The sequence below is a fragment of the Miscanthus floridulus genome, chromosome 10 (assembly GCF_019320115.1).
Source record: "Miscanthus floridulus cultivar M001 chromosome 10, ASM1932011v1, whole genome shotgun sequence".
Taxonomy (NCBI): Eukaryota; Viridiplantae; Streptophyta; class Magnoliopsida; order Poales; family Poaceae; genus Miscanthus; species Miscanthus floridulus.
The window spans coordinates 125,096,990-125,123,988 of NC_089589.1; the positions used below are offsets into that span (position 1 = coordinate 125,096,990).

Here is a 26,999-nt window from a genome sequence, read left to right on the forward strand (position 1 = left end):
CGACTACCGGGAATTTATATTATAAAAGAAAAGCCTACATGCTTAGTTGACTTTAACTAAACAAAACTGTGCAAATATATTAATTCAGATTATTCACTATACATTTTAATTGAAAGACCGAGCTAAATCTAGTCATGTTTTTAATTACAAAAATGTCAATGTCCTTTATATACCGAGTATACTTTAACTTCCGAAACAAAGTAACATGTGAGAGCATCTAATGGCGTGCAGCGTGTGTTTACACTAAGTACAATTAAAAACATATTCAAGTTAACAATTAACTAAATTAGCATGTTATGTATAATCACTGAGATATCAAACCTATATTGATATTAATTATAAAACTAATTATAAACATATTAATCCATTTAATATTAAACTATATATAGGAAAGCATGTGACATGAAAAACATTAGCACTGCTGCATAGAGTGCATCGACACGATTCTAATGCAACAAGAACTACTCAAAACGGACATCGAACGATTAAATGGCTGGGATTATACTATCGATGACAAAACCATAATTAACTGTATCTTCTACCTTGGATATCTGTACGTACAGAACATGGGCCATGACCATGGAGGCAGCTGCTGCTCACGCAGAGGGGATCGGGGACGGCCGGCAGAGGGGCACCGGGCGTTGGCCGGCGGCGGCGCGGCACCGAGCCTGGGTCCCGCCTAGAAGCGCGGGGCGCATAGCCCTCACGGGCGGCCGTGGCTGCACGAGGCGCCGGCGGCAGCAGTGACGAAGCCAGAAAAAAATTAGGAGGGGCTGAACAAAAGAATAGAGGCTTTTTTTATCTTCTCTTAACCTTAGCCCCTCCTACCTAATACATATATGCATAAAATTTTAAGAGAGGGCTTAGGAGGGTTCCACATGCCCAGGATCGGTAGGGGGGCTAGAGCCCCCTAGCCCCATCGCTGCCTCCGTCGCTAGGTGGCAGCCACGCCTGCTTCTCGCGTGACGGGAAGGGGGCGTGGGTGGGAACCCGCCCGCGGCAGCGCCCAGCCCGGGGTGGCGCAGCCAAGGCCGAGTTGGCCGGAACTGGAGAAGAAGGAGCAGCCATGGAGGTTCACCGGAAAAGAAGAAAGAAGGGTTAGGGAAACGATGAATGAGCATCGATTCGCAAAAAGGAAGGCATGAAGGCATAGAGGAGACTGATACGAACCTCAGGGTGGGGACGGTTGAATGCCAGAGACAGCCGGAAACGCTTGCCGAAGGTTGGCTAGAAGTTTGCCAGAGCTTTAGGGTTTTGAAACTTCGGCGATAGATCTGGGAGGCTTGACTGCTCGCAAAAAGGGTCATACTTCTAAAACCAGTGTCCAGAGCTACGCCGACACATATATAGTTGTAGGGTATAAGGTCGGTGAAAAAATGAGATATTTATTATTTTTGGAATTATTAAATAATTTCATGAATAAAATAATTCCACAAAAGTTCAGAATTGATATTTAAGTGGTGAAAAATACTTTGAAAGCTCCGAAAATTTGAAAGAAATTCTCTGAGATATTTTGGAACATGAGGAACTCAAATAAAGTATTTGGAGCTCATGAAAAGATATATTGGAGCATCTAAAAATTAGATTATGCTCTCAAAAAAAGTGAGGAAAAAGGTCAAGAGTAAGGCGAAAAAATTCCTGGGAAGTTTTCATAGATAGATTAATGGATGATGAACTCAAAGGAATGATTTGGAGCAAAAGAAGAGGATCTTTGGATACTCCAAACGAAAAGATTAAGATTGAGAAAGTAGAAATTTGATTACAGAAAAAGATAGACAAGTCGGAGAAAGATAAACCACTTACTAAACGCGCTTTCAAACTTTTCACAATCACAATACATAGTCAAGCAACAAGCAAACATCACATCAACCGAGCCCATCGAATTATTTTTAGAAAAAAATTGAAAACCACTTTATTCTACATCTAAACTTTCAGAAACTTAAACTAATATTGGAAAATTTCATATCAATATTGAAATCATTTACTTTACTTAGTGTTTTCTATGTACAACCCAAAATCAAAATTTTTGGAGTGTGATAACCACTGTCTCTCCAAAATCTCCCTACTAGTCGTCTGCTTTCCTCTCTTGTGATTCAAAAAAAAAAACTCGACCTGCAGGGGTATGACACCATCGGGCATTTTTTAAGAAGAAGGATGATCTTCTCACATAGATCGAGAAAACCCCCGAACCCCCACCCTATCCTGACGCAGCGGAATCCGTTACCCCAGCCTAAAATTCGCTCCCACGGGGAGTCAAACTTAGGACCTGAGAGGTGCCGCCGGAATTCCCTAACCACTTGGGCTACAGTCCTTTGGCCTCTCTTGTGATTCACCCAACATTGCTCGCTCCGAGTTCTTGCTCGTCGTCCGCCTGATGCCGGCCACCCTCTCCACCGCACCCTACTGCAAAGCTCCACCCTCCCTCTCCATGACGTCCCTCACCCGCTTTGCTCCTTCTCCAGCAACAGCTCCCATCAGGAATGAGGAGCAAGCAAGCAACATCCTCTCTCTCTCTCTCTGCTACGTCCATCCATCTTCCTCCATCGGCAAGCCAGCATATTATGAGTCTGTCTGTTGCTGCTATCCTCATGCTCTAAGCTGGACACTTTGCGCTGCTCAGGGACACCCAGATCTGCACCCTCCTTGGATCTAGGGCCACTATCGCTCAGCATATGGTTTTAGGATGTTGCATTTGTTTTTTTATGTTGCGTCAGGAGATTTCTCATGTTTCGATAACAAATTCTAATGTTTCAGTAGATAATCTCTCATGTTGCTGCAACAAAACTAGCATGTTGCGTCACATGATTGTTTGGTGCTCTCATGTTGCTGCAACAAACTAGCATGTTTGGTGTTGCAGTATGCAAGTGATGATTTCTTGGTGTTGTAGTAAGCAATCATTTTCTTATGTTGATTAGAGATGTTGCATCTCCTTTATTTTGATGTTGCAGTAGTTGGCTGTTGGATGTTGCATTCTGCTGATTTTCCATGTTGCTGCAAAACAGACTGAGATGTTACAATGATTGATTTCTCATGTTGCAACTTTTCCTCTTCTTACCTAGGTCCATGAATTTTTTTCGATCATCTGAGTCCATGAACTTTGTCTATGTCTTAGCCACCATCAAAAGCTGGCCACATAGGACTCTGTTGCCTATGTGGCCGCTGATGTGCGCCACGTGCTCTTTTTTGTTTTATTTCATAAACTAGCTCAAACTTTGAAAATTTGTATAAAATCATAGAAAAATCGTAAAAGGGGAAACCAAGTTTTGTTAGACTCCACATGAGTAGATCAATGCAATAGATATATAATATGACATGCTTTTGTGTTAAATTTTTTCTGGCCGTAGATCTATGTGTTTCTGTGTTTAATTCATAACTGCAGCTCCTGTTCTCCAATTGTGCTGAAATTTTTATAGTAGGCTACTCATTGTAAGCTTGAGCTATGGTAAACACTTCAGCTTGAGTGGAACATGTATGACTGAGTTATTGATTTACCTAGGAGACTATGACTCAGGAGCTTGGAATGTTTTGACAAAGTCACGGAGGTTTCTCTCCACAGACCCGCCTGTACTGGCTGCTGCTTGCGCCATCTCTTTCAAGCCATTTGTCCTTTCCCTTACCGCCACTGCTCTTGCTCCGTCACCCATGACTAACTCAATGCACCTTGCCAGCTCTGTCCCTGTTACCACAGCATCGCTGTTTCGCCCTCCTCTGACATGGAAACTATTTTAGCAAACAAGTCATGACTCATGACTAAAGTACAATTTAGGATATAATTGTTGGCTTGTTGCAGCATACTCCTATGTTTCAATCTTTTGCACTCACTCTACAGTGTAACTTACACACATGGGTGCATGCATAGATCCCGTGAATGAAGAGATAATGACAAGCGTCAATAAATATTACGTACAAGCACTCTCTTTGCAGTTGCACATGTGCATAACTGCATATATAATTAAAAATGGCAAGTTTCTACTAGTATACAAATATCTTGATAGGTGTGATGAAATAAAAAAAAACTATCTTGTGGGTGCCTAACAAATATCTGAAGATGCCTTTTCATCCTCGCGGCAGTACCTGAATATGGCAAGAAGGTCAACGATCCTCTTTCGATTGCACCTGCTTCATCTCCGTTGTGATGTGAGTTGTGACACAGCTTTAGACGCTGGCATATTTGCACATCAGCCCTCCATACGGCACGTAGTAGCATAACCACCCTCTTCTGGGTACAACATATCCAATATAGATTTGGATACAAGCTGAGATACCTTTTTCAAATCCGTATTCCAATACGGATGATGTCAACTATCTCCGACAAGATACGAATGATGTCGACGATATTGCACGTGTACTCCCTCATGTTGTAATAGAAAGGATCCAAGTGACTTTCAGACAAAATGAGAAGTCTCACAACAGATCACCTTGTCCCTCACTAGTTAGGATGAAATAGTTCGGTTATTACTTTTCTTAGTTAATGTTGTTTGTTTTTCTCTAAAAAACAATGTTGTTTGTTTTGGGTGAAACTAAGTTTAAAAGGAATCTCAATATTTCTTGCCAAAAAAGATAGAGGAGGGAGGAGGTTCATGCTTAAAATACCTTCTATTTTGGTATAAATTTTAAACTATGGATCCCTTATATTATAGGACAAAGGGAGTATGATTTAAGTATTAGATATATTTATTTTGGTATTAGACATTGAATATCAAGACTCTAATGTGATAGATCTGATCTGTAAATGGGATCGAATGAATACATATGGATTTGATATCTAAGGGTGTGTTTGGTTCCTCGCACGCGGAACTCCATGCATTGGGCCTTGTGCATAGATTCCTAAAGATAAGGATGTTAAAAAACTCTAGCAAAGCCCCTACTTAGGGGGTGTTTGGTTCCCAGCTAGAACTGGCCATGCACGCTATGTCGTCGCCACACTTTGTGGCGCTAAAAACGGCTGCCACACATGTGACGTGGTTTGGTTTTACACTAGCAAAATAAAAGTTGTGGGCTGTCGCACCTACATGCTGTACCAAACATCAGCTTTTGCATGCATAGCGCGCCACAAGTGAGGCGTGGCAACGCGCGGTGGGAAACCAAACACCCCCTTAAGCCCTCAAAACAAAATTTGAGGGTCCGAGAAAAAAACGAGCTCTAGTAGGGCCCCTACTAGAGGCATCAAATCTCTTTGTCGGCCCTCTTTCCTGGTGGGTGTGGAGGGAGCCCACCGTATTGCCTTGCCCTTGCATCAATCTTGCCAATCTAGTCATGAACGATGAACTTAGGGTACGTTTGTTTGCCTGGCCCAACTGGGACACTGCGCCCTAGGGGTGCTACATGGGCTGTTTGATTGCCTGGACAGGCTTGGGAGCCAGCCCTGCACGCTCCCAAAAGCACCCCTTAGCCTGGCGCTGGGGGAACACTTTTTTTTCGTTACTCCCGAGCTCGGCCCGAGCGGGCGCAACAGAGGAAGCAACGAGTGATTTCTATCACCTCGGTGCCTCTTACCTCCTCCCCGTCTTCTCAACGAAATCGTGAACCACGCAGGCCGCCACCGGCGAGCGAGCCACGGGTGCGGCCCACGCTGCCCTGCAGGCCACAGGGGTGGGCACCACCGCCACGGGAGTGCAGGCCGCGGGCGCCGCCGCCGTGCAGGCCGCCGCTCGTACCTCCGCCGCCTCACGCCATTTGCGCCGCTCGCCGCGCCGCTGCCCTTCCCACTCCTCGACCTCTTCCTCGCCGCTTCACGCAGGAGCTGCTCCTCTTCGCGAACCGCTGCCCCTCCACTGCAGCCAAGATCCAGAACCGGTACTTCGACCTACACCTCATCCTCATTGCGCTTTGCCTCGGGTAAGCAGGCCGCAGGCGCGGCGGCGCCACCCCGCGGGTTGAGGGAAGATGATGACATGCTCCCTCCCTTCTCCCTTATCTTCTCTTCCTTTGTCTGTACCCTTTGTCTCTACGGTGCGGCCATGGATTGGATTGGTCACCGGCTGAAGTCCATGTCCTCAAGGTGTTTGTGCAAATGTCTCAGTGGTAGGTGCTGGGAAGAAGAAAGGGCTAACTCTACCGATGAGCTGATGCAGGATAGTCGTATTCGCTTGTGCAGCCTACCGAACAATATTCGGTCCTCAGCCTGGCTTAGCTTCATACACCGAAACAAACACGAGTAGTTGCACACGGTAAGCATGTCCCAATCCAGCCGGTCTCTGGCCAGCCACACGAGCCACACTTGTCCAGGGAAACAAATACGCCCTTAGTATAACATCATAGAATAAATAAAAATAAAATATACAAAGTTTAAATAGAACAAAAAATAAATCAAAATAATAATATAAAGGAACAAAAAAGTTACGCCATGAAACATCACAATGGGGGTGGTGGGTGCTATAGAACAGTGAGAAAATACATCATGTATGAAGAAGGCTCTGTTTTCTTGAGAAAATGTCTTAAATCAAAAATATATTCAAGCGACGTCTTGTTTGAAGTTTTTATTGTAATATACAAAATAGAGCAATCATAATTCAATTTAGATACTCCGTTTGTAAACTATGTCTTTTTTAGTTTTAATAATAAATGCAGAGTTTTTGGTGAAACATGTCCCACCCAACATACATAGTATTTAGGCCTCGAGAAAAAGAAAAAAAAAAAAGAGATACGAAGGAAATATGCATGTGGGAGTGGGAAGGAGAGGGACCAAAAGTAACGTGGCACATTACCAACACCTCCACATTACAAATCCAGGCAGTCAAGTGCCACAGGAATCTCCACTGAACTCACGCCTGATTACCCCCGCCCGAGCGGCCTGCACCGCCGGAGCGGCCTGAGCCTCCACATCATCCCGATGCCCCTCATCTATCTCGTGACACAGGCATCCCCAGCAACACATACATTTAATACAGGACCTCAACCACTGCAAAAGGTAATAGAAAACATGGGTGAGCTACACAAGAGCAAAGTTGGCAGATTCAACAATGTAAATTTTTTGCTTTTAAGAAAGGAAGACAACATAATGATGCATCGACCTTTCTGAATACCTACAGTATGACCATTTTTGTGTGAAACTCAACCTTGCACTCTTGCCAGCACAAGCAAAGAGCATAAAAGATTAACCAAAATTATATGTTTACTAGCAGTGCATGGTGCTTTTTATTTTCCCAGCAGAGCAGCATGTGTATTGGTCGAATCCTTCCATTTGCTCCTTTTTCTTTTAGGGTGACAGGCTATGTAGTTAGCCAAATATCCCCAAACAATCCCAGAAGTAATAATATGCAAAACATCATACATTACTTTAATGACCGAGTCATTACTAGCAATATCTTCACAATTTGCAATAAATTTAAAGCCAATAGAAACTGAGAAACATAATCCCAAACAATAGCCAAGATTTCCTTTTTATCATTATTAATAAAGCACCAGGTCCCAGAATCACAAATTGTGGAGATTGCCGGTCCAAAAGACATGTCAATTTCTACGGTACTCCGAAGTCAATGTAGACCATCCATTTAGTTTGAATCTAAACGGTTAGGATGAGCTATTACCTCCTACGAGCAGGTGCACAAATTTGGCAATGTACCATTTGCTTTAGAAACTGACAATGTAAACATGCATCCACATTTCTGAATACCCCTAAACCGTGCCCTCTTGCCAAAACAGGCAAAAGAGACTAAGCAAAATGGCTTGTTTAATAAAAGGAAACAGTGTATTTATTTTCCCGGCAGACCAACAGCTAAAATTACAGAGCATGTGCATCGGTTGAGGTCCTCCGGTTGTTTTTTTTAAGAATGATAGGCCCCATTATGAAGATAATACTCATTCCTAGTTGGTGATGCCCCCCCCCCCCATCAGCACCACTACCACCACAACTACTATTACAACAAATCAGTCTTCGCTTCAAAAAAAAAAACAACAAAGCAGTCACCAGAAATATCATTCAAGACATCATACTTTATTGGACTGAATCCCTTACTAGCATTATCTTCACAATTAGCGCCAATTGTAAAACCAGTACAAACTGAGAAACATGATCCCATAAACTGCTAGCCACGGCACATTCAAGAAACAAAATGACACAATGACTCATACCCATTACAGAAGCAACATTTTAAAAGTTTAACAGCTCCTCTTTTCACCAAACTATCAGCAGTCATTATTTTGTTGTAAGAAATCAGCAACATAAGTCACAGGAGGGACATAGATTTTCCATAACAAAGAAATTTATAGAGGCTTGACACCTCAAAAAACGATGAGTGCGTACAATAGCCAAAATTCCCCCTTTATCATAATTAATAGAGCACGAGGTCCTGAATCCCAAGTTTTGGAGATTGTCCATTTGAGGTCCAACAAACTTGTCAATTTCTACGGTACTCCGAAGTCAATGTAGACCATCCATTTAGTTCAAACATAAAACGGTTAGGATGAGATATTACCTCCTAGGAGCAGGTGCATAGAGTTGACAATGTAACATTTGCTAAAAAAAAGACAATCATGCATCCACATTTCTGAATACCCGTCAACCATGCCCTCTTGCCAAAACAGGCAAAAAAAAAAAAAACTAAGCAAAATGACTTGTTTAATAGCAGGAAACATTGTACTTAATTTCCCGGCAGACCAGCGGCAAAAATAAGAGCGTGTGCGTTGGTCGAAGTCCTTAGGTGGTTTGCTTTCTTTTTAGAATGGCAGGCCATAATACTCATTCCTAGTTGCTAGTTGGTGGACCCCCTCCCACACACACAACAACAACAACAACTAGTGCAACAAACAAATTATATTTAGTGCAACAAAGTAATAGAAAACAGAGACCTTTCCTTAACTTCGGGTAGAAACAGCAGCATCCGCAGGCCATGAAGAGGAGAAGTGATAAGATTCCATTGACAAAAGTGACTTGTGTCCATTCCTTAGCTGACATGCAGACGGTCATCAAGCCTCCCAAAGACAGCACATACACCACCTCAAGAATAACTGCCCCAGCAACCACCCCAATTCTACCGAGATCTTTTTGCAGGGCCTTCGCCTGTCCGACCATGTACAGAGTCATTAGAAACATCATGAAGGGGAGGCAGATGACGATCACTTTTTCCTAGTTCTTGAATGACTCAGAAAATGTCTGGTCCGTCCCAGGGATGCATATGCTATTCTTCGGAGCCCACGCCAGAAAATAGGTGGCACAATAGATGTTCAGGAATAAGGTCCCATGACAGCTATGGTGGCCACGCTATCCAAGAAATCTAAAGGCCTGTGAAAAGTAGCCAGGATTATGTTTTCTAACTACTACTTCTTTGGTAAAACAAACTGATCAGTATGTAAAAAGAAATGTACCTTCTTGGGTAAGGACCACTTCTTGCTAAGTGGGCATCAAGGCCCGCAGCAACCCTTCAAGACTGAACGGGTCCACGCACAATATCCACAGCACCCCAAGACTGTCCAGATCCAATCGTAGCACCACGCGCAGCAACCCTTCAACCCTTCCACGGTTACCCCGCAACAACCCTTGCAGTATGAGATGGATCGGTTGCTAGGGATGCCTGTGTCACAACATAGATGCGGGGAATTAGATAGATGTGGAGCTGATGTGGAGGCTGCGGGAATCAGGCGTGAGTTGCTTTTGTTGGTGGAGATAACTGTGCCACGAGATTGTCCTTCATTTTATATTCTAGAGTTTGTAATGTCATGGTACCATCTAGATCAACCGTTTGTAATGTCATGCCATTACACCTAATATTCTTTGTCACTCACTGCCTATCACCTAATAGTTTTGATTCAAACTAAAGTAGTTTATTTGTGCTGACTCATGAACAAAAGTCAAGTCTACATCACCAAATACCGAAATCGTGAGGGAGCTATTGGGCTGTTGCAGTGTGCAACGGCACATCAGCATGCCACTGCCCCCTCATCGCTCGATGGCTTGAGAGCAAGTAATAAAACACTGTAAGCAGGCTGAATGTCGAGGTGGAGGAGAAAGAAAAGGAGAGACAGGAGAAGCAGGTTGTAAGCTTACAACCGGTTTGACACAAGAACCAAAAAAACTTTGTGAGAGAGACAAGTGGACCATGTGTTAGTAGTGAAGAGCTAACTACTATATGGGTGGGTGGAGATATAGGCTGCAAAGATCCTTACAACTAGCAGTTGGCTATATTATTAACATTGCTCTGAAGGGAGGTTGACTGCTCATCAAATGGTCATGCAAACACACTACAATTTAATTGAAGCTTGTTGGGTTTGGCTCAAATAGGAGAGAGAGAATGCTAGAGTTTGGCTGTGAGTGAGGGGAACCCACTAATCTTTGTCCCTTGGGCTGTATTTATAAGAGAGGCAGGGCCGTGGGAGAAGACAATCTTTCTACCAACCCTCTATGTATTGCAAATTACATGTAGGTCCTTAATCCTTACAACTAGGACCTTTTTCACAAGAATGGGTAGGACTGGACCATGCCTTACAAGAATGGGGAGGACTAGACCTTTTCTATAGTAGTGTGAGGACAGATCAAAGAAGTCCACAAATTTCATGGATCCGGTTACTTTTTTCACACAGGTCACAACCAAATTTCATTACGATTTTAACAAAACTACAACGTTCAGTATGATACGATCAAGCAGAAATTAAAAATGCCACAACAAAATGGTTCCCCAATGTTGATCACCAGGGGTCAGACATCACGAACAAAACATGAGCCAACTAAGCAAAATGTCTAAGAACATCATACAGAACAGAGCCTCCAGATACATGGCCCAAGCCGCCACATCACGCAGAGACTGGAACTTCCAAAGAAAACTAGCCTTTGATCACCAAAAGGAACCAACTACTTCTCGCCTTGCATCTGCATCTCCAAATCATTTGTGTGACCAAACTTAACCAACAAAATGAACCATCTGCCTCTCGTCTTGCACCTGCTTCTCCACATCCTTCCTGTGAAAGAATAGAGCCACCGTCTTGATAGTTTCCGCGTCTTGAATAACCTGCGCCTCCAACTTGGATTTCTGAAGATCTACCCACTTAGTGATAAAAGAACACATCATACAAATGATATCAGTAGGCAATTTAATCCTTTTGTTCTCAAAGCACACCAAATTTCTAATTCGCCAAATGGTCTAGTAGATGGCAGCTAAGCCCAGGGCGATAAAAGAACACATAGTACAAATGGCCTGATTGCTGCAAGGGCTGGATCCGCCGCCTCAAAAAGCTAGCGACTATGCCCACAGTAGTCAGGCCTGCCTCCTTCAGAACCACTATCGTTTGGAGTGGAGGATGGATCTTCTTCTTGTCGGCATCAGAGACACACTCCTTCCAGCGGAAATCGCTCACGGGAGAGTACCCGGTGTCCTCCAATGACGCAGTCCCCTACCTGGCGTGCCAATTATCATGGGTTCGTAACAAGCATCGTGGTTGTCCATCAAAAGTCAATGTGTGGGTCTCCAGTGGCTTGGACACTCAAAACACAAAAGAGACACATCGATTTATCCTTGTTCGGGCTTCTAAGCCAACGTCCAACAGTATAGTGAGCTTCGTGTTAGGAATGGCCAATCAAAGGATTACAACCGTGGAAATCAGAAGAGTTTGGTAGGGGATCGCTTGGTGCTATCAAAGTGTTCGTCGGTGTTCTTCCTCAGCGAGTAAGAAACTGGCCTTCTCTAGCTAAGGTTCTCTAGTTCTCTTGGGAATCATCCCCCTTCTATAGCAGTCGTCCCTCCCCTTATATTCCAAGGAGGGCTGGTGTACGTTTGAGTTCTAGTCTATGGTCTATGCACATGGTGCATCAGTCCTCTGCCGCAGCATGGATGGACCTCGCCTTGTCGTGTAGGGAGGTGTCGACAAAGCCGCAATCACCTCCTGACGTCGCTGCCACCGTTCTGGCATTTGATCGTCAGGAGCTGTCTACTGCGGCACAGCCTCCCCCGGGCGAACCTTCTCGAGGTTTCCTTGGCTTGCAAGGGCCCCCGCTTGGAGGGGCTGACGAGTGGGCCCTAGAGCCCTTTGCTCCTAGAGTTGGTGAAGTCCTTTGTCATGTTGTGTCACGTAGGTTGTCTGACCTAGCCGAAGGAGTGTCCGACAGGGCCTTCGCGCCAATTGAACAGGTAGACGGCATGGCATCTCCGTATCTTTATGCTGAGGGACACTCGCTTTATGCTGAGGGAACAGTTCGTGTGCAGTGGCATCTTCTCCATTCCTAGAGCTGTAAAAATTCTGGTTGCTCGTGATTTTGTCGAACTCGTGGTTCCAATACAAAGCCACCCCCGGACGCCCCGATGCAACAATCCAACCACGGTTGGAGACTGACAGGTGGACCAAATTAAGAAAAAAAGAAAACAGCCAGACCGATGCTCTGCTATGCTGCAAACCCAAACATAATTGAGTGCTGTCTCACGTGGATAGTGAGCCGCTGACATGGATAGTAAGCTACTGACGTGGATAATGACTTACATGGATAGCTTAAATTAATGAAGAGATAATAATTATCATAATTCTATGTGCCAGTGAGCTAAGATAGAGATATTACTAGAAGTAATTAATTAACGCATAGAGATGAAGAGATCCATCTTCCGATCCAGCTAATTTGGTTGTGCCACGAAAGGACCTGCAGATCAGTTGTATTCTCCACTACGGCTTTATTTATACTGTTTTCGTCTTATGCAAAATGTGTCAGGACTCAGGAGCTTGGAATGTTTTGACAAAGTCACGGAGGTTTCTCTCCACAGATCCGCCTGTACTTGCTGCTGCTTGCGCTCTGTTTGAACCCCTTTAATTATCCTTTCCCTTATCGCCACTGCTCATGCACCATCACCCATGACCATGACCAACTCAATGCACCTAGCCAGCTCTGTCCCTGACAACACACTCTCCCACTCTTCCTCGACCAAGTACGCATTCGTCGGCTGGTCCAACCAGTTCGGCACACCGACGATCGGCACGCCGGACGCCATGGCCTCCACCGTCGAGTTCCACCAGCAGTGCGAGACGAAGCACCCGACCGCCGAGTGCGACAGGACCTCCAGCTGGTCGCACCAGTCCACAACCATCCCCTGCTGGCAGTGGCAGCTCTGGTTGTTCTCTGACTCCGAGCCCGAGCCATGGCGGCTGCTCTCATCGCCGTCGCCGTCGCTGACCCCGTCCTTGCGGACCACCAGCAAGTATGGCCGCCCACACTGCCGCAACCCTGCAGCCACCTCGTCCATCTGCCGCCTGGTGACCTTCGTCACGCTCCCGAACGACACGTACACCACCGACCTGTCCGGGTGGGCACGAAGCCACCCCATGTACCTCTTCTTGTCGACGTCGTCGTCGTGCTCGAACAGATGGATCCGTGCGTCCGTCGAGGACCCGACCATGGGGCCGACGGTGACCACGTCCAGGCGCCGCTTCATCTCCGCGAGCACGTCCGCCTCTATAGCTCCTCGAGTGTGTTGACGAGCACCTTGGGCCGCCATTGGTCCATGCTCTCGAACAGCTCTGGGAACATTTCCATGAAGGTGTTGGCTAGCACGCTGCCTGTCGTGTCGAGCAGGAAGGACGGGAAGTCCCGGACCCGGAGAGGATGCCTCAGCCCGGGCATGCTCACCTCGTGCATGGGGTCGTCGCCGGCCATGAGCTCGCGGTAGCCGTGGAAGTAGTGGTACTCGGCGGCGAGGACGGTGGCCGGCTGGATCCAGTACACGGCGAAGGGGATGCCATGGTCCCTCGCCACGTCCACAATCGCGGGTCCCACCATCGTGAACACGATACATGTGACCGGCCTCCCGCCTGGGACGAAGCCGGCGACAATATGGCGGAGACGCTCTCGGCGGTGACGCGGCGCCTGTGGGCCAATCCTCGGCGGCCTTGGGTGCGGCGCCGTCGTCCAAGACGTCCGAGTGGGGAACATAGGAGATGACGCCGTCGCTGCAGCTGCAGGCCTCCTCTGCCTCGCCAGCTCCGGTTGATGATGGCGTGGGGAACAGGAGGCGTTGGGCGGCTACCGGCACGGAGAGCGTGGCGAGGATAGAGCGGCCGTCGATGTGGATGCCGTAGGCCACCACCAGGAAATGGTGGCCGTGGGAACTCGTGTGCTGCTGCTGCTGGTGTTCCTGCTTGTCGGCCATGGAGGCAGAGCGATGGGAGCTACTATACTATACGTACTAGTAGTAGAGGAAAAGAGTGGTTTGTTAGCTCAGAGTCCGGACACTGGGCAGGGTGTGTCATGTGCGGACGCCTGGTGTGCCTGGCATAGTTGCATCTGGATGCCCAGTTGCCCATGTGAAGCTTATCCACGCAGCAGACGTGTGACGTTACGTCAGCACACTAATTGCACTATTCCCTCCAGATCTATGGATTTAAATTTGGCGTCACTACCGAGATTGAACTGATGAAGAGTATTCGTAGAGATGGACCTTCCTATCACTACCAGTGCTAGACCCAACAATGATAGAACGAGAGAGTCACTGTTAGGTCAAGTCTTTACCCGCCATCTATCGAAGTTTGACCCCCTCAATTCACAAGCATTGCTCTAGCATCTAGATTGCGCAGCCCTTGCTGCATCTCGATGCCCGTGAGGAGACTTGCCCGAAGATCCTTTTCCCAGCGTCGTCACCGGATGGGTGGTGTTGGGGGAAGAAGGATGGCATGAGGGTGAAGACACTCAAAGGTGTTCACTAGATATGAAAACTTCAAGGATGAAGAACATGTGGTGTAAACACAGAAGACACCAACCATATAGCTTTTTTTATAGCCAAGCCTTGAAGACGAAGGAGGGGTGAACCGAAATGTCAAGATCAGTGACCCACGCGGGTCACGAGTGTCACAGACGGGGCGGGGAAGATAGGACGCATCGGATTCTTGGTTTGCATATCCTTATGTTTAACAGGACTTAGTGATACACAATATTTGGAAGACAAAAGACAACATTGGCATGTAGGCACACGAAGTAGAAAGCCATCGACTGGCTAATCACTCAAGTCCTTTGGGGGCTACTATCGGTGATATGGACCTAGGGTACCTCACTGCCCATGTGGGAGCTCGCTACAACTAGGGTAGGCCGAGGATGGTGAAGATGAGGCCCAACTAAGACAGGGTACATCATCGTACTTGGTGGACAAGCAACGTGATGTATAGAGCTTGGTGACCAGAGCGCATGAGGAATCACCGATTGTGTACATAGATTTCCTTGTAACAAACTAGAAAACCTTCATGTAAGCCGATCGGGACTCAGATTGTAACCCTACCTTCCAAACTATGTAAGGCTGGGTAGGGAGCTCCCAATCGGTATCTCAACACAAGTTCATATATACCAACTCTAGACAACTAGATATCAGTGCTCCTGTAAACACGAAGCATATGAGATAAGAGATCTTCTCAACTAGACGTAGGGTACCCTATAACTGAACTTGTATAAATATGTGTCTTATGTGCTACCCACCTAACACTACTGGAATCTCGCATTTTTCTGTGTGTGCGAAAACACAAAGAAAAATGCGAATACCATCAGAAAAATATTTTCCTGACGGTGTACCCTCAGAAAAATACCCACAGAAATATAATGACAGAAAAATTCAATTGTTCTGTGTGTTCGCCGTCAGAAACAATTTTTCTATGGGTGTTACACGCACAGAAAAATTGCGTTAGCCCAGATTAAATTTAAATGTTGTGTGCGTTGATCCTCACAGAAAAAAAGAAAATTCCGACAGAAAAATGATTTTTCTGTGGGTGTTACACGCACAGAAAAATTATGTTAGCCAGATTAAATTTAAATGTTGTGTCGGTCTCGGTTAACGCACAGAAAAATAACAGTAAAACCGATAGAAAAACCCTTAACCATGTGTAACACCCTAAAATTTGCAATCTTTTAAAATAGTAAATTTGATTTATTTATGTTATATTGTGTGCATTCAAATATAGGAAATTAATATTTTTTTGTGAAATTAAAATCAATCATAAGTATAGATACATGTTGATGCACTCATGCTGGAGCATTGTATTTAATATGTTGAGTGGTTTGATTTAAACTCAAAAGGATCAAAAAAATTATTTGAAAATGGAATTGGAAAATTCATTTGGAAAAAAAAGGCTTCTTCATTTCTCGTTCCCTCCCCTCTTTCTATCTGGCCCGCAAGCCCTTTCTCCCGCCGGCCCGCAAGCCTCCTCCTTTTCCCCTCTTCCCGCTTCTTTCCTGGGCCGGCCCACTCGGGCGAGCTGGCCACAGCTCCGTGCCAGCCCAGCAAGCGCGCCAGCCCAGCACCGCAGCAACTTCCGCCGCTCCTTCCCTCTATCAACCCGGCCCCACCCGTCAGCGCTGCCCCTCACCTCCAGCCGTCCCGCGTCCGCGCCCGGTCAAGCAACCGCCACCGCGCCCCCACTTCAGACGTGGGAGCGTCCCCCCCGCTCCTCGGCCTTGATAAATAGGAGCCGAGCCCCCCTCGTGCCCCCTGCTGCTCCCCCGCGCCGTTTTCTCTCGTGTTCACGCCTCGGAAGCCCCAACAACCGTGCACGGAGGAGCTCCGCCGGCCACCATCCTCGCCGTCCGCGTCGCCGCCTTCTTCGAGCCTCCCCGTCCTTGTTTTTTCCAGCGGTGAGAATCCCCTCGCTCTCCTCTTTCTCCCCGGCTCTTTTCTTTGGTGTTAGATGGTTCCTAGCGCCGTAGCCGCGGGTGTCCGCGAGCTTTGGGCGCCGGCCATGGCGTCCGCCGCCTTGGCTCACTCCTCCGGCCGTCGTGATGGCCTGGGCGAGTTCCCCTCCTCCCCAGCTTTCTCCCGGTGCCTCCGGATTTCTGAACCGTGGCCCATAGGCCTCTGGCCGCGCGCTCCGGTGACCTCCATGCCGTCGGCAATGGTGCTCAGCCGCCGACGTCACTGTTCCGGCTGGCCACCTTCTTCTCTCTCCCCCGGATCCATTCCTGGCCGCTCATTTCTAATCCAACGGCCGAGAACATCCGGTACCCCTTCGCGTGGCAGCTTTGCAAAAGAGACCCTCGGTTTCGGATGAATAGAACCCGCAGTCCAATGCGTAGTTCCCCGAATGCGCATTCTCGTTTTAAAAACGTAAACTTCACTGCTTAAGTCAAAAATACGTTTTCAGTATTTATAGAAATGCCATTTGAACTGTTTCGCTTATAAAATTGTCGTTTTAGCTCCGAATTGATCCATTCAAATCGCGTTAGCTTCGTAATTCCATAAGCTACATGCTAGAACCACTGTTAGTCAAGTTTGGAACATTTTAATTTCCTGGTTAGATTTAATTAAATATATGGCTATAGGAAAACCGTTTAAATCATAACTTTCGCATTTTAGCTCCGTTTTTCGTGAACTTCGCGTTGACGTGATCGTAGCAAGACGTAGATTATTTTCACAAACATTATATCTTGTTTTCTATACTGTTGGTGTACTGTTCTAATGATAGGAATGTTTGCTTTGCATGAATGCTTTTGGAATGTTGTATGTTGCCGTGTTGGTCGCGTTCAGACGGTGAGGAGAACGTTGGAGACCAAGAATTCTTCGACGAACAGCAGGACCAGCAAGAGTTTGTGAACCAAGGCAAGTATAGCATGGGCCTACCTTGATGTCCTATTTCACTTTAATCAATTACTCATTTGCATGTGTCTAATTTTGATACCCGTAAGGACATCCTAGTGATTGTTTATCCTGTTCCTTGTCTCCTATGGGTTAAATGCATATGGGTAGATTGCTAGTGCTCTAACTGAACTTGATATACATGATGATGAATGATTCTATGGAACAAAGAGAGTAACATGATTTATAACAACTGTTCCATAGGGCGAAAGTGTAAATGACCTTTGTTCATGTTGCTCCCGGCCCTCCATAAGGACTTATCTGTCGGCAAAAGCTAGGACTGACAGTGCAACCGGGAGAGTCATATGGCTCTAACTTTAGCTCAGTAATAGGATCTTTTCTAGCTAGTTAGAGGTTACCTTTTGGCGCAAATGGGGCTTGCCACGTTGGGTATAGGGCTGCCTCTGTTCCTATGAGTATAGCCGCGATGGATATGTGCCATAGGAAAGGGGGATTCCTACATCTGCCTGCCAAGGAAACCTAGCGGCCCTAACTTGTTAGTGAAACCTATGAAATGGCTTCATAGTGTACCCTGCCCGCTCACCTTGGCAGTGACATGGGAGTAATTAACCCGGGCATATGGGGATCACGACTCACGGTGAATGTGCACCACCTCTGCAGAGGGTAACAAACTGTTATAACAGCCGTGCTCATGGTCACGAGCGGCCCGGAAAACTCACAGAATAACTGGATACCTGTCGTTGATCATTTAAGTTGTTCTATGATGATATATGGTACACTTGACCCTGATATATGTTCTTATGGGATTAAATGGGAGCTTAAGCATAATTTGATAATATCTGATAATAAAAGCTTGTCGTACTAAAAATGCTAACTGCAGTGAACCAGTGTCAACCTTTTGAGCTTCATAACCCCATGTTAACTTGTTAAGTATGGGATGTACTTATGCTTGTTTATTCTCTTTATTTGGATAAAAATCCCGGATGGGTAACAGATGACAACGGGTATGAGGAATTCCCGGAGGATTTTTAGGCTTGTGGTCAACCAGTTGACCTTCCCTGTGATGAAGCCCACGAGAGTTTATTATCTTTTTATTTTCCGCTGTGTGATGTAAGACTAAGTTGTATTATGGATCTGATGTAAGGACACCGTGATGATACTTTATGTAATTTGTCAGCTTGTGTGTGAGATGGATCCCTGGGCACACACAAGTTTTGTGCATTCAATTTTATTCTTAAAATTGGGTGTGACACCATGCAGCAAATTAGATACAATAATTATATAGAAACAGAACAGTAGCAACAACATATTAAATATAGACTGTCCATACTGTAATTTCATCACAACATAATCAAATTAACAAACATTGATTCATTCATGTATTAGCAAGTCAGATGCCTTTACATAGATATAGCACATACACAGATAGTTCAATGCTCAACAAAAGGTATTGTATGTCTTTACAACAAGCCATTTGATGACGATATATGCAGTAGCTACACGCATAACCATTCATCTCCAATCACTCTCTGCATAGATTTGTCAATGTAGTCTCTATATAACCGGTGCAAACATTCCATAATTGTCCTTGTCTTCCGGATAATGCCTGCAAAATAGAAGGATTAGATGCTATGGCATATCATCATCTAACAGAAAATGATGCAAATCAAGCAATGAAATTCTCGAACTTCTAACATTTGGGGTGAACCATAAAAAATAACATGTATATATATGATACAAGGCAGCCATATTATCATCATCTGATAGAAAATGATGCAAATCAAGCAATGGAATTCTCGAACTTTCAACATCTAGGGTGAACCATAAAAAATGACATGTATATATATGATACAAGGCAGCCATATTATTGTGCTATAATTGACTACAAGATGAGTTTGTACTAGCAAACAGCTAGTATCCAATACACAAACACAGCTCCTTAATATGAATGCTTCAGTCATGCGAGAAAACTGAAGAATGAGAAAGGATATTCTCACCTAAGCAGATAGGGCACTGAACCTCCTTCCATATCTCTTCTAATTTCACTAGCATAAACCTGAGAGAGACAGAACAGTTCACTATAAGCTTCAGACCATGAAAGCTCAGTGTTAATCTCATCAGCAGGAGCAATTGAACTTTTCGACAACACATAATGTCATAAAAGTCGGAGTACAAAATCAAACTTCACTTACCAGGTGGACCTTGTTGTCCACAAGCAAACAATATTTTCACTGTCGGTACGTATATTCAAGAAACATGAAGCTGGAATCAAATCAATTACGAGATTAAACTTGTGGTCTCTAAACAGTGGGCTCAGCTACAGTCCAAATTAATTTTGAAATCCTGCCTTGAGGAGTTGGTCCAACTCTAGACTAATACAAATTTTAACAAACTATTAGTATAAGTTTTCTTGAGACCATTCCCAGTGCTGGGAACATTAATGAAAAGTTATCTAGCACAAAGTTAGGACGAAATGGTACTTTTCCCTACAGATTTTAGGAAACAAAAAATGCGCACACGCATGCAGATGTATCAGTGAATTGGTAGTTGGGTTAATGAGATTTTTCATGTAACTCTAGTGATTAAAGCTATGGATCAGAGCTTATTGATGAGAAACAATGAGAGTTACAACTAGCCTTACCAAGCAAATAACATCATACTCCATATAATTTGACATAAAACGAATGAGGCATATAAATGGAGGACTCTTGAAAGACAAGCTTTACCTCTACAGAATGAATGCCTAGGAAATAGTATCTGTAAACTGCTCCAATCAAAATGTACCCTCCAAGAAGGCACATAATTCTGCAGAAAATGGGAACTGCTAAAAGAAAAAAGTGTGAAATTGTGCGATGATGAGAACTCACAAACAAGACTATAGTTTTGTATTAAAAAGAAAATGGGCACCCAAATTCAAGGTAAAATAGACATAAACCAGGGAGGTTAGGGGTGTATACCCACACCTTCCAGTAGCTGAGCTAGATTCAATTTCTTCCTACTATAGAATGCAGATTAATTGGCTAATATAGCAGGTTCCAGGTTCACATAATTATATGCAGCTCAAAAGAACATACGTCATGAACAAAGTGCTTAACCATCCCCAGCCACTTCCAGAAGCAGAAACAGACCTTGCATAACCAGAAGGGTGTTTAAGTGTTGTAGCCTGTGAGGTACAATTGTGTTAATGTCTTAAGGAAACAAAACTGCTGTAGAAAACTCACTTGTGCACTGTATAGGTGACGACAATCAAATTGTCACACAAGAAAGAGGAGCCAAACCTGATCCAATCTGAACAAACATTCAAGTCCTAACTACATATATTTCATCTGGAGCAAAAGAACTCGAGAAATGGCTCAGATTTACCCATTATCAGCATGACAACTGCAACTTAATTTCACCTGGAACTTAATTTAATTCTCTCTCTAATGGGAATTGAACTGGCCACAGAACTGGTTGCTTGTACTGGTACAAGCCATCCTAGTTAAGCAGCAAACAGAACAAAATATCCCAAGTACCAGCTCATAAGGTGCTAAAGTGCAGAAGTTTTCTAATGGAAACTTGATTCATCACAGCCACTCAAGAGTAGTACAAAACAAAAAAAGTCACAAGGGCATAGTTAGGCATAGTTACTCGCTAATTATACAACTAACAAAAGCTCTAATAAAAAAATAAAAAAGGCACGCCGACACCACAACCGCACCACCAGCACCGCCGCCACTCTTGGCCAGGGGGCTGCAGCTTGCCCCTGGCCGACGCAGCCGTCCCCACCACCGCCTGGGGTGCACCGCCGCGGGGCCCCCCTCCCTGGATCTTGCCGTTGAGGGAGGGAGGGAGGGGTCGGCACCAGCCGTCGGATCTAGCCGGTGGGGAGCGGGAGGGGAGGGGCCGCGCCGGGGAAGAAGGTAGGGGAGGGGGCGGCACCGGCCGCGCTAGATCTGGCCGGTGGGGAGCGGGAGGGGAGGGGCCGCACCGGGGAAGAAGGTAGGGGAGGGGGGAGAGGGAGGGGGCGGCACCGGCCGCGCCAGATCTCGTAGGTGGGGAGCGGGAGGGGAGGGGCCGCGCCGGGGAAGAAGGTAGGGGAGGGGGGAGAGGGAGGGGGCGGCACCGGCCGCCGGATCTCGCCGGTGCGGAGCGGGAGGGGAGGGGCCGCGCCGGGGAACGCTGGCCGCGCCGGATCTCGAGAAGAAGGTAGGGGAGGGGGGAGAGGGAGGGGGCGGCACCGGCCGTGCCGAGGAAGAAGGGGAGGGAGGGGAGGGGCGGGATCCGGCGGAGGATGGGCGGGTGCGGGTGCGGGAGGAGCGGAGGGGAGTGTGGGGGCTGGGGAGGGGAGGGGAGGGTGCGGCGGTGAAGAAGAAGGGGAGGGAGGGGAGCGTGCGTGTGTGAGGAGCCGAGCGGGCGAGTCCGTGGCGGGTTAGGGTTAGGAAATCTTGGTTTTTTCCGTGCGTGTGTATGTTTTTTTCTGTGTGTTTTAAAATACCGACAGAATAATAACATTTTTTCTGTGCGTGCATATCATTTTTTCTGTGCGTTTTTAAAGAACCGACAGAATAAGTTTCATTTTTCTGTGAGTGTTGATTTTTTTCGTGTGTGTATTGTCACGCACAGAAAAATCATACAATTATTCTGTGGGTTTTCGTATTTTTCTATGGGGATATTTTGAAACCCACAGAAAAATCGTACCGAAACAAACGCACAGAAAAATTTATCACCCACAGAACAATTCGAGTTTCCAGTAGTGTCATGTCTTCTAAAAAAAATCCTTGAAATAGACATATATAATTATATACTCTCTTTGTTCCAAATTAAATTAGCTTCTAGAATTGCCATAAGTTTAGCCAAAGTTATAGAAAAGTGTATCAATATTTAAGACACTAATTTAGTATTACTATATACATCATGAAATATATTTTTACTACATACTTATTTGGTGTCATTTTCTGAAATTGATTTATTTTAGGATGGAGGGGACTATACTGAAACGAACGTGCATGCACGTGTAACCAGCATCTCTGAGCGTCGTTGAAATTCTCGATTATTAGTTTATTTATCAATTAGTTTGTCCTGCCGCAGATAACATATTATTAAAGTTAGCATATGCAGCTCGTGGCTGATCACTCCAGATTGATCAGTAATGGTCGATCGATGCCACCTAGCACAAACAAGCCTAGTAGTATTATCTTATTATATACTCTCTAAAACTTTTAAAAAAATATATAAACTCTCTCGTCGTGGAGTTTTTTTTTCGAAGACTCCTCCTGGAGTTATAATAATATACTTGCAATCTAGGCGATAGTATTTTTTATTTAATTCACAAATAAATAAAGAAGATACAATTGAAGACCACCCACCTTGAGGCGGGACTTCTGCATTGCTTGACTTGTGAAGTTTATTATGTCAGGATGATGCCTTTATCGGTTTGTTCGAGACTATCGACTTCACATCATCGTCAGCATGCACTACTGAAAACTCAAATACTCTTGTGGGTGATGAATTTTTTTTTGTGCGTTTTTCTCTATACACACAGAAAATTTGGTAATTAAGGTGTGCGTTTCAAAAATCCCGTCAGAAATATTCGAAAACCCACAGAAACTGTGCGTGTCAATACACACAGAAAAATTGCCATTATTTTGTTGGTCTTTTCAAAACTCACAGAAAAACTATATACACGCACAGAAAAATTACAATTATTCTATCGATTTTTATATTATACGTAGATTAAAATTATGTACGCACAGAAAAAATACATCCCGCATGTGGATTTCGCTTTGGCGCCATGTTTTCGGCATTGGCGCCTGACTTTTGGTATTGGCACGGTGTGGAATAGAAAAGTGTGAAAAAAAACACAAAACCCCCTAAACCTATCTCCAGACGCGGCCGCCCATCCCTATCCCAAACGCGCCACCCGCACCCGCCCGAGACCACGCCCGCACTCCCGTCACTCCTAGGTCTCGCAGCTCCAGGCCCGCCGCCCCATCTCCACATCCGACGCCCGTAGGCCGCCGCCAGACACCCCAGCTCCATGGCCGTCGCCCGCTGCGCTAGGTCCGTCGCCGCCCCCAGATCTGCCTCCTGCCGCACCAAGGAGCTTCGCCGCCGGTTCGACGTCGTTCTCTGCAACCAACCGCTGCTCCTCTAGGGCGCAACCCTTCTCGTGCGGCGCTTGGCCCGGTGTGCCGTCCCTCCTCTCCCAGGCGCTGCCCCTCCCTGCCCTGGTGTCCGGATCTACAACTCCGAGCACAACCTCCTTCTGGTGGCCGAGGTGAGCCCCTCTTCCAGCCGTGCAAGTCTTCATTGAGCCCTTTGCCGGTGAAGAGCACCCACGGCACCAGGTATACCTGTCCTTCTCTAATTCTCTTCCTTCCCTTTTGTGCAAAACTGAGCTTCGAAACCCTAATTTAATCTATTTGGCTATTTATATTCACAATCAGAACAGATCTGATCTGATCTAATCCCGAGATATTTTCTTATAGGACGAGAATATATACAGGTCAATCATTAGATATTAATTGATAAATAGTATTGAAGATATAACATGTGTAATGGGAGTGAACCTTCGTGTTTTTTCTGGTGCTTATGCTGCTATCCTGTATCACCTAGCTAATTGTTGTTTCTAACTTCGATTCAGCAACTGCCGTCATTTACAATATGTACTTATTTGTTTTTTCTAGAGCAACTACATATGTACCTTTTCCAGTTGTTATTATGCAGAATCTAAGTTCTTCACAGTGCTTCACAGTCACAGTGCTTCATGTACTGCATTTAACCACTTACTTTTCTTCTTTAATTACGCACACTTGGTTTATATCTTTGCAATTTTTTTTTGATAAAGGAAGGATTTTATTAATTCACCGTCATTACATCGAAAATATACAATAAGAGTGTATTCTAAATTTTTGCACTTCAATTCCCTGAACCTTGACATCAACAGGTGCTTTTCCACGTGCTTATATAATTCCCTGATTGATCATGCATTGCATAGCAGCTTGTATGCTATACACACTAGTAGAGAAATAGGCTGTATTCCCGGTTCTCAACCCCCTTCAGTCCCGGTTTTAGAACCGGGAGTACGAATCCGGGACTAAAAGGCCCCTCCTTTAATCCCGGTTTTGCGCCCGGTCCCGGTTGGTAATACCAACCGGGACTAAAGAGGCCTCCCGGCCTGGCCATGTGGGCCAGCCCTTTAGTCCCGGTTGGTATTACCAACCGGGACTAAAGGTTTTCTTTTTTTTCATTTTTTTTGTTTATATTTTCAATTGATGATTCGTTTTGGTTTTCGAATAGGTTTTCAAATACGCATTCTACGCTGCTAATAATATACGTATTCTATACGTTTATAATGTTCGAACATTTTGTACAAACTAAAGTATGAAACTAACGTATATATTACATGCATATATATATATATTGTACGTTATTTATGTACATATAATATGTATATATATATTACAAATAAAGCTTGCATTGTATATTCTATCATATTCTTGGCATAACAAATTCACTCCATCTAGTTTGGCTTCCATGTTCGTTCACGTCATTGTAGAACTCGCCGTCGGAGTTTAGGACCTGGTCATTAAGAAATCCTGCTATGGTCTCTTGAATTGCTTTCAGTTGGTCACGTCGTATGACTTTTTCCTTCAACCATAGAGTCTTCAATAAAAGTTAAAGGAAAAGTATTAATATATATATATGTGTTGGTCACGTGATTACTTATATATATGAGCAATAAAAGAAATTGTGAATATATGAATATATTTATATAACGTACTTTGAGGTTCTCTTCAGGAGTTCTTTTTGAGTACGCCATGATGAACTCGCAAACATAGTATCCGCAGTAGTTGTTCCCCTGTTCTTGCCTCAAAACCCACTTTTACGAGAAAAAAGATCCGGTGAATTGAAAACATGCATGGTGTTAATTAAATTATATATATATATATATATATATATATATATATATATATATATATATATATATATATATATATAAATGTAGCTAGTACTTACTTTGTGTGTGATTACATCTAGTGGCGCTTTGCAATGTTTCATGTGGTGTTCCTCAATGAAACTTTTTCAAATACTGCGCCCAATAAAATAAAAAAATTAATTTGGCCTTTAATAATTGTTGCAGTTAAGAGATCGGGGTATATATAGTTGCTAGAGAGACCAAATTACCCTTGGATAATATCTATCATGTCTTGGTACTCTGTTTGCTCTTTTTTTAATGAGTCTAAGATGCTGCATATGTTTTTATACACAAATATGATCGACATTAACTAGAGTCAACATATATATATATATATATATATATATATATATATATATATATATATATATATATATATATATATATATATATATATATGGGAGATAGCTTAGCTAGTAAGCAAATAACTAAACAAATGTCCATATGATCGACATTAATTATTTAACACTCACTTGAAGTTATAGGGGGAGAGTATGTCCTTGTTTTGTTGGTTCACTAAGAACCTCATGAGATTTTTCTCGAGTTCAGCTTTCCATTGAGGCGGGGGATTAGGGTATTTGAATACGACATTTGGATCAATGAAACCAACATCATTATCCTTTCTCTTTCTGAGTTCTGTCATCTCATATCTACATAGAAAATTAGTGAAAAAATTGTTTTGTTCACTTTTGTCCGCACCTATTGTTTGGCAGTTGAGGAAGCGGTGGTGGACTAGAGACCCTAGGAATAATGATGTAGCGCTTGCGCCATAGTATGCATGTCTTCTCTACTTCTCCTAGAGTCTTCTCCCCATCACCTCCTGGAATGTCAAGAGCCAGATCACTAAAACCTTTGTTAACTCTATCCACTGAGACGCTAATATATCCAGGTGGTATTATTGCCCCATGGATTCTTGGTGTCTTGGTAGGATCTGGAGGAGAAAAAACACCGGGAGCCACCATGATTGTGGCATTCTCTTTTGGAATATGTAGCTCACATGATGTAAACGGTGCAGTGATGTCATCCACGGGAAAACGTAGCATTACGTCATCTTGATTTGGCAACTCCATGGAAGCGCAGCTGCTTTTCAACTGATTAGAGGGGCTAATATTAATGTTGATTCCTAGATCTGATGCCTGTCTTTGGATACTCATTGCTATTTGCACTTGCTTTATGATTTCATCCTGCATTCTAGCTTGCATGTCTTTTTCGCGCTCCTGTGCTTGAAGCAACGCCTCCCGTGACTCACGAACATATTCCTCCAACCTGCTGATCCGCGCTGCTTCCTCATCCTTCTTCTCTGTCGGCTTCTGTAGGTATCTCTGTCATTAGGGAAACCATGCTCCCAAGAAATGTTCCATCCTAAACCTCTCGTTCGGCCACTGTGTTCAGCAGTCCCGATGGCATACGTCAGTTCATCATTCTCTCTATTGGGCCTGAACGCACCAATAGCTTTAGCTTGTAGAGCATAAGAAAATCTTTATGTTGCTCTTTCGAGTTTTGGGCCATGAACCAGCCTCCCGGTCTCTAGGTCCAGTCTTCCCCCATGAGCGAAAAAC

At 44.7% G+C, this 26,999-nt stretch overlaps 1 pseudogene; it reads right to left on the minus strand.

The window, feature by feature from the left end:
• Positions 1 to 3,500: 3,500 nt before the first annotated feature.
• LOC136489527 (cyanidin 3-O-rutinoside 5-O-glucosyltransferase-like) lies at positions 3,501 to 14,060 on the minus strand (annotated as a pseudogene).
• Between the last annotated feature and the right edge of the window lie 12,939 nt (positions 14,061 to 26,999).